The sequence below is a fragment of the Panthera pardus genome, unplaced genomic scaffold, assembly GCF_024362965.1.
Source record: "Panthera pardus isolate Hobbes unplaced genomic scaffold, ASM2436296v1 HiC_scaffold_13, whole genome shotgun sequence".
Lineage (NCBI taxonomy): Eukaryota > Metazoa > Chordata > Mammalia > Carnivora > Felidae > Panthera > Panthera pardus.
This window is the reverse complement of record NW_026526688.1, coordinates 7627672-7636167: the sequence shown is the minus strand read 5'-3', so window position 1 is coordinate 7636167 and position 8496 is coordinate 7627672. Positions and strand designations below refer to the sequence as shown.

The window sequence follows — 8496 nt, the reverse complement described above, 5'->3', positions numbered from 1 at the left end:
TGTAAGTATATAATGTACACATATAAAAATATATAATTATGTATACACATAATACATAATTATTAGCATTAATTATATTTAAATTTATAATTTATAAAAAGGTACACTACGCTATAATGTATAAAGTGTATATAGAATACACATGAATATATTTTATATTTATTATCAATCTAATTAACATCCATCACCACATATAGATTTATATACGCTGTTTATATGTTATCACATATTTATATATATGTGTACATATATCGTACATATATGTACATTTAACATGTACAACATATATTTATAGTTTTATATAACATTTGTATCATTTTAATGTAGGATATCATCCACAGATATATTTCTATATCAAACTTACAGATTTGATGTAATTATAGCAAATTTTATATAAATTGTATATAATTATCAATACTTTATATAATTGTAAACATTTTATAATTCTACAAACATGTCATTTTGTTTACACTATACATTTAGATATGGTTATATATTACACGTGTATAATTAGTCATACTCTTCATGTATGACTTAATTTTTATGCAGGTGTTTCAGAGAAGTAACCCTGAGGTTTAAAGCAAAAAGATGAGGCACCATTGTCAAACAGGTCTCTGATTAAGACTGAGAATCACATAGGGTTTCTCCCTACTCACCTACTTCCCACCACAAACTGGGATGCATAGTGGGAAGGACCAGGGACAGCTGACCCCCTATTAATACCCATCTCTGCCCTTTCAAAGCAGGTCCACACAGACAACCCAATAGCCTGGGCTTCCCTGCTCCCAGCCCCTGGGACCTGTGGACTCTGCCCCTGTCTCTTGCAGGCATTGATGGCTCAAGCAACTATAGGACCCTGGGCTGAGAACCAGGGTGAAAATACCCAGAGCACTGTCTCAGTCCACGGACCTTACTGCACCTCTGTCCCCAAAGGCTGTCCTGGGCTGAGTCAAAAAGTCAAGACTCTATATGAACTTGCCTCTTAAAACGAGACACCTTTGCTTGCTTGTGGCATTTTACTTGTTCTTGGGCATTAGCCGAATGGAGTGAACTCCTGGGTCTCCTCTATAAGCGTTCACGTCCGGGCCTGGACACCCCAATGCTGGGGCCCCACCCGGACACTCTGCCTCCCATCCAGTTGCTGTGCCTTGAGGAGACACACACCAATTGAGTAAAACATGATTAAGTATATGAAGTAAAACATGATTAAAGGTATAAATCAAATGCTGCACAAGCAAGCAACGATTTTTAGAAGATCAGAGTTTATCCTTTATTCTAAGAGCAGATGTAAATACTCTGTGAGATTACCCACAGAGCTGGCTTCCCCCTCGTAAGACTAGTGGAGAGCTAGCCGGGTGCATTTTGGCAAACACTTCACCTCCCGTGGAAGTTGGGCATTGAAGTCAGTTGTCAAGGTCTCTACAGGCACAGCTGTCCCCAGTGTGGCCCCGCTCTCTTCCTAGTGATGCTCAGAGTTGCCAATCTCCACAGAGGAAGCAACCACAGTAGGGAATGGACGTGGGGGTCCAAAATTTGTGTATTTGGTGCACAGGCTGAGACTTTCAAGTGTTTTCAAGTCAAGATGCCAGTTTTTCCTTTGTCTTCAGCAGATGCCTCCATGGGCTCTCACTTTGGAGAAGGCTGGACTTTTGAGAGGCTATAGAGCAAGAGGTCCAGGAAAGGTGGAGGGGGGTTGTCAGGACAAGACGGTAATTGAGCTGGTCCAATTTCAGAGAAGACTTTTCAGGAGCTGCACTTTAATTAAGGACATGATTAGGCTCTTTGCTTCCTGAAACTTCTCTGATGTTTGACACACTGTCTTCCTTCCTCTCTGCTTCCCTCTGTCCCTCCCAGCTGGGCTTCTGGGGGTGGTGTAGGTGTGGCATCGGGCTGTTAGTCTTTTGGAAGGGGGCCCAAGAGACTGTGCCTTCAGTCGCCTTTCAGCCTGGTGTGGGAGGGATTCCCAGGAAAGCTTTGTTGGCCTGAGCCTCCAGCCTGGATGCCCACGTGGGGAGGCCTTCAGGACTAGCTTATCCTCTCTGCTCTCCCTGGAATTCTCACTCCATGCCAGTGTGGTCTTTGGCCAACTTATTTCCTCATGGTCAGCCGTGAAATATCAGTGCCAACCCATATTGAAAGAGGGATTCAGTGCTGCTGAGAGGTTGGGGCTGACGTCTCCCCAAGAAACTATAGGAGAATTTGCAGATTGAGGATGGTGCCAGGAGGGATGCAGTGCTTTGAATTGTTCACCCAGAGGTGGGGATGGTGGGCCTGCTCCAGCTCTGGCTCCCCTGGGGTCCACTGTTGTGACAGCCTTCATCTGGGGATGGCTGTCTGGTGGGATAGTGCTTCAAGGAGGGGAGGGAGGGAAAGAGGGAGGGAGGGAGGAAGGAAGGAAGGAAGGAAGGAAGAAAGGAAGGGAGGAAGGAAAGAAGGGAAGGAGGGAGGGAGGAAGGAAGGAAAGAAAGGAGGAAGGAAGGGAGGGAGGGAGGGAAGGAGGAAAGAAGGAAGGAAAGGAAAGGAAAGGAAAGGAGAATGGAAAGGAAAGGAGAAAGGAAGGGAAAGGAGGAAGGGAGGGAGGGAGGGAGGAAGGAAGGAAGGAAGGAAAGGAGGAAGGAGGGAAGGAAGGAAAGACAGGAGGGAAGGAGGAAAGGAAGAAGGAAGGAAGGGAAAGAAGGAAGGGAGGGAGGACGAGAAGGAGGAAGGAAGGGAAGGAGGAAGAAAAAAAGAAAAAAAAAGAATATTTTCCTGAATGTAATGTTGCTCCGGTATCTTTTCTCTCCAAGCCTTACCCAGCCCTCTATTCAGATGTAGCCTGATTTAGTTAAACGGTTCCTCGGTGCTGTGGGGATTTGTATGTTCTGTCTCTTAAAATTTCACATTATACCAAACAATTGGCACATATCTTTGTGTGTGTACCTTTATGTCTATTTTTATCACTTCCTTAGAATAATTTCATTGTGAATTTCACAACCTCTTCTAGTGTACTGCCTATGCGAAACTGAGAAAAGCATTTAACTACCTTAAGGCTTATTTTCCTCATTTCTCAAGAAAATAATATCTAATTCGTAGGGTTGTTTTAAAGAATAAATGAGACATTGCAAGACACATTGCACAGTGCCTGATATATAGTAAGAGATAGAATTTAGCTCTGTTAGTATTCATGATGAAAATGATTAGTCATATTCTCTTGGCAAAATGAAGCAATTTATACCTCGACCAGCAGTGTGTGAGAGTGTCACCATTTTGATATTTCCATTGGAAGGGATATGATCAGAATGCTTCTCATTCCATGTGTCCTTTTATTATTGGAGGAAACCGTTAAGGGAAGCCCTTACCATGCTTCCATGCAGGTCTCATTGGTTGGACTCATTGGCCGCCATTCTATGCCTAACCCACCTATGGGACAGGGAATGGGGCCATCGTGATTATCTGTGACCTTCGTGATTATCTCTCTCGTGATTGTCTGTCTCGTCCTGTGCACATGAGGCCCTGGTTGTGGGATCTCTCTGTTTGGGGACATATAACCACCTGAGGAGCATGGGGGAGCTGTTGTGGTCAAATCAGGGCCATTTCCTACGTAGAGCTCATCACAGTCATGGAGCGGAATGTTGTGTTTGTTCTCTTTATGCTTTCTTGCAGCTACTTTCTTTTACTCGGGTCTTCACTTATTTTAATGAAGTAATATTACATTTTGGGGCCTTCTTGTTGTTTCTGGAACATGCCAGGCTTATACCGTCCTAGAGACTTCAGTCAGCAGCTTCTGATTGAGACACTTGTCCTCTGGATACTTATGTGGTTAATTCTCTTCTCACCTTTACAGCCTTGCTCACAGAACACCCGCCCAGTCAGGCCTCCTCCCAATTCCCTTTTTAAAACCGCGACCCTGCCCAGGATTTCCAAATAACTCTTACCCAGCTGTCGTCTTTTCTTCCCCCCCAAAGCGCTTGACACCTTTTATCAAATGTGCATGTTCACTTTCATTATTCTTATTAATTATGTCCTGTCTCATCCTCCTACAGTACAAGCTCAAACAAGGCAGGGGCTGTGTCTGTTTTACTTACTCACGTGTCCCAAGGACCCCCAACTCTCCCCAACATATATTGGGCACTGAATGCATAATCGCCATGAACGAATTAATAAAATGTCCCAATGTGCCACACGTCACCTGGAACCAAACTGGCTGGTAGAGAACGTTTGTCCAAAGCCCTGAACAGAGAACCAGTAAAAATCATTTCCAAGACCATGTGGTGGTGAGAAGGGTTGCTGCTAGGTGTTGGAATGTGATGACAATGGCAGTGGGGCTTAACCAAAGGGTTCTTGCCTTTTAGAAATACATACTGAAATGTTTACCAATAATGTGATCTCTGATACCTGCTTCACAATAGTTGTGTCGGGGAAAGGAAATCATAGCTGAGATAACAGGGGCTGACAGTGGCTGGGGGTTGTCAGGCGATGATGGATATGTGGGATTTCATGGTCCTGTTCCCTCTACTTTTGTGGATATTTGAAGTTTATCCAAATGAAAAAAATGATAAAAGACTATAGATATTAAAATAAATCACCTACCTTCTGATATGATGAATACAAGGGATGTTCTTAAGAGTTTAAAATTTAAGGGTACCTGGGTGGCTCAGTCAGTTAAGTATCTGACTCTTGATTTTGGCCCAGGTCATGATCTCATGGTTTGTGGGTTCGAGTCCCACGCTGGGCTCCGTGCTGACAGTGCGGAGCCTGCTTGGGATTCTCTCCCTCCTTCTCTCTCTACACCCCCCCCCCCCATCGCAAAATAAAGAAAGAAATAAACAGTGACCATGAACACTACTGCTTTTTACTCCGTGTATAAAGAATGTAAATTAACGGAGTTCTCCTTGGTACAAAGCAGAGCCAGAAAAACTTCATGAAACAGCAAAGGAAAACTCTGCCTCATGGGAGACACTGATTTTTTTTTATTTCAGCTAGTAAATTGGCCCTGGAAGAAACCGTGTCTTTTTAAGTATTTAACGTTTGTATTCAAAATTGCTTACTGATGATAAAAATAAAGAAGCACATTATTTACATTTTGTAATGAAGTGCTTCCTGCCGTACCCAATTCGTACCGGGATATATGGCATGTAGATATTCAGGCTGTTGGTGCAGTGTTCAGGACCCGTTCTGAGCAGCGTCGAGGAAGCCAGAGAAAGTGGCCTCATGGAAGTTTACAAGCTGCTATTAACACAGCTTCCCTTTTCCCTAAAAATTTAATGCTTACCAGAACCTCATGAGTACATTTGCCAAATAGCGGTGGCTTTTCATAAGTATCCATGTACAAAATTGAGATTGGCCTGACAGCATAGATCTTTCTGTCTATATACTAAAGCTGGGGCAGTATTCTTTTTTTTTTTTTTTAAGTTTATTTATTTATTTTGAAAGAGAGAGAGAGTGTGCTTGCCCACAGGGGAAGGTCAGAGAGAGAGGGAGAGAGACAGAATCCCAAGCAGGCTCTGCACTGTCAGCATGGAGCCCGATAAGGGGCTCAGACTCGGGAACTATGAGATCGTGACTTGAGCAGAAGTCAAGAGTTGGACCCTTAACTGACTGAGCTAGACAGGCGCCCTTAGGACAGTATTCTTTAATTCATTCATCAAAAACAATTAACCTCTAATTATACTGTATCCTTGAAACTCATCCCTCTGGAGCTCTTAGTCTAGATGAACATTTAATTAAAAAAACAACCCACAGATAATAAAGTTACCTTGAGTTATAATCAGAGAGACTTGGCCTTCCAGCCCACTGAAGGGTAGAAGAAAATGAAGATGTCATAGGGAATCTACAGTTCACTCGTGCCGGGAAGAATGGGGAGCCAGCATCTCTACACAGCATGGTAGAAAGTCAGGAGATCTGGGTTTTGGATCAGGTTCTTGTCTGGAATCTGTAGGATGTTTTTGCTTGTACGTTGCATGGTGTTCTCTTTATGAAGAACCCGGGCAGGAATTCATAGCTAGGATCAGTCACAATAACATTATCCTGATGGTATTGCCGTTTCTACCCTCATTTCTCCACCTTTTACGGTTCTGCTCTTGCGGTACAACCTGCATTGTTTCCGTTTTGATTTTGTATTTTATCACCCGCCTTAAGTCCTTAGGCAAGATCTTTATCTTCTTGGGGTCTTGGTTTCTTTTCCTGTATTTCAAAGTAAAATAACTTTGAAGAGGTTCTACATTTTCAAGAGCTTTATCTTTTACCATAGTATCAGAACTTTCGCGATTTGCCATTTATCCAAAAGGAAAAGACAGTGAGGATTATAATTGTACTGTGTAATGGTACCTCTTACTTGGGCGATACAGTGAAACGTTGTACATGTGCCGAATGAAAATTTTGTCCAGATTTGTGTATATTCTTTCCCAAATCTCTAAAAAGGCAACAAAACTGGTATCATTCAAAACCTCAATGACTGGAACGGACATCATTCATGGTTGGGAACGTGAATCTTTAAAAAATAATTTTGTGGGGCGCCTGGGTGGCTCAGTCGGTTAAGCGGCCGACTTTGGCTCAGGTCATGATCTCACGATCTGTGAGTTCGAGCCCCGCGTCGGGCTCTGTGCTGACAGCTCAGAGCCTGGAGTCTGTTTCAGATTCTGTGTCTCCCTCTCTCTGACCCTCCCCCGTTCATGCTCTGTCTCTGTCTCAAAAATAAACGTTAAAAAAATAAATAAATAAATAAATAAAAAATAATTTTGTTACAAATAACAAGAATTTATATTGAAAATCTTCTATCATTAAAAAAAAACACAATTCGTGGAGTGAAACCCAAGTATATTAATGGAAAGATGTTGGTTTCACATAAATTTACAATTATACCCCTAAATCTTATCTAGAATTAACATCCCACCTTCCTCACCTTACCCTGCTGAATGAGGAACAAGTTATTCCAACCAGCAGCTGCAATACTATGAGAATAGAAGTTGCACCACAATATACTTTCTGACCTAGAGACAGATGCACTGCTCTTACCTGTTCATCGGCAATGTAAGAACCCATTGAAAGGAGCTATGTAATTCTTTTGGAAAATGTTAGATTGCTAAATGTACAGTTATGCATGAGTCATGATTTCCAAAATGTAAGTTAACAGCTGGATGAAAGTGCTGTGGGAGAAGGCCTGCTAATTTGTTCACATTTAATGGCATTCCTACGCAATCTGCTGAACAGTTCAGCAAAGCAGAATCAACAGCTGCTGTGGAAATGAGATTATTTAAAACAAGCAGAGGGAATACATTTACGCCCAGGGTCAGAGCCTGAATATCGCTCTCTAAGTAGTGCTTGGATAGTCACCACGGCATTTTGGCAGAGGAGAAATCACTCTTGGGTGAAATCCAAGGAGGACAATGCACATGAAACTCCGGATGATTATAGGACTGTCACATTTAGCAAAAATCTGCTGACCTTTATCTGCAATTCATGACGATAATACCATGTCTAGAGATGGACACCAGGCAACCCTATTATCGTAGAGAAAGACAGGCAGTGCATGATAACTTAGACCCAAAATATAGGGGGAGAATGCTTAAGAAGTGGGTTTCAGGGGCGCCTGGGTGGCTCAGTCGGTTAAGTGTCCGACTTTGGCTTGGGTCATGATCTCAGGGTTCATGGGTTCAAGCCCCACATCGGGCTCTGTGCTGACAGCTCAGAGCCTAGAGCCTGCTTCGGATTCTGTGTGTGTCTCTCTCTGCTCCATCCCCACTCATGCTCGCTCTCTCTCTCTCTCTCTCAAAAATAAATAAACATTAAAATTTTTTTTTTTAAAAAAGAAGTGGGTTTCAGCATGGTTGGTAGGGAGCAGTTCTGATGACCAGCGGTAACTCCTGGAATTTCCCCCATATCTGTATTAGAAATAAGGTGGCCAGATTTAGCAAATAAAAATACAGGACACCCAGTTAAATTTGAACTTCAGATAGGATGGATAATTTTTCATATAGGCATGTACCAAATATTGCCCATTCTTATACCAAAACAGTATATTCATTGTATAATTGACATTTATATTTCATTGGACATCCTGTATTTTATCTGCCAGCCCCAGTCAGAAAATGAATGTTCGCTGAAAGACTTGGACAAACGGGATCGAGTCTCCCCATCTCTCGGGTCCACCGTAATACAGCAGAGCTGGTCGTTTCATATTTGTGTTGGTTTTCTATGGTTGCCACAACAGATTGCCACAAATTTAGTGGCTTAACAGCAACATGAATCTGTTGTCTAAGAGTTCTCTGTAGGTTAGAAGCCCAACGTGAGTTCTCCTGGGCTACAATCAAGACATCACCAGGGCTGCATTTCTTCTGGAGCAATATCCATTTCCTTACCTTTTCCACCTTCTGGAGGTCACCCACTTTCCTTGGCTCACGGCTCCCTTTCTCTGTCTTCTAAGCTGGCGATGAAAGGGTCCAATCTTGCTCACACTGGATCATTCTGACCAGTCCTCTGGACTCTCCTGCCTCCTGCTTCTTAAATAGACTGTTGTCA

At 42.7% G+C, this 8496-nt stretch overlaps 1 long non-coding RNA gene across 1 annotated transcript; it reads right to left on the bottom strand.

Moving 5' to 3' along the window:
- Positions 1-435: 435 nt before the first annotated feature.
- On the bottom strand, positions 436-8496 carry LOC109257866 (uncharacterized). Its single transcript, XR_002076126.2, has 3 exons — positions 8337-8496; positions 5735-6162; positions 436-2301 (listed from the first exon to the last, which is right to left on the bottom strand). It is a non-coding gene; the product is annotated as an uncharacterized LOC109257866 (long non-coding RNA).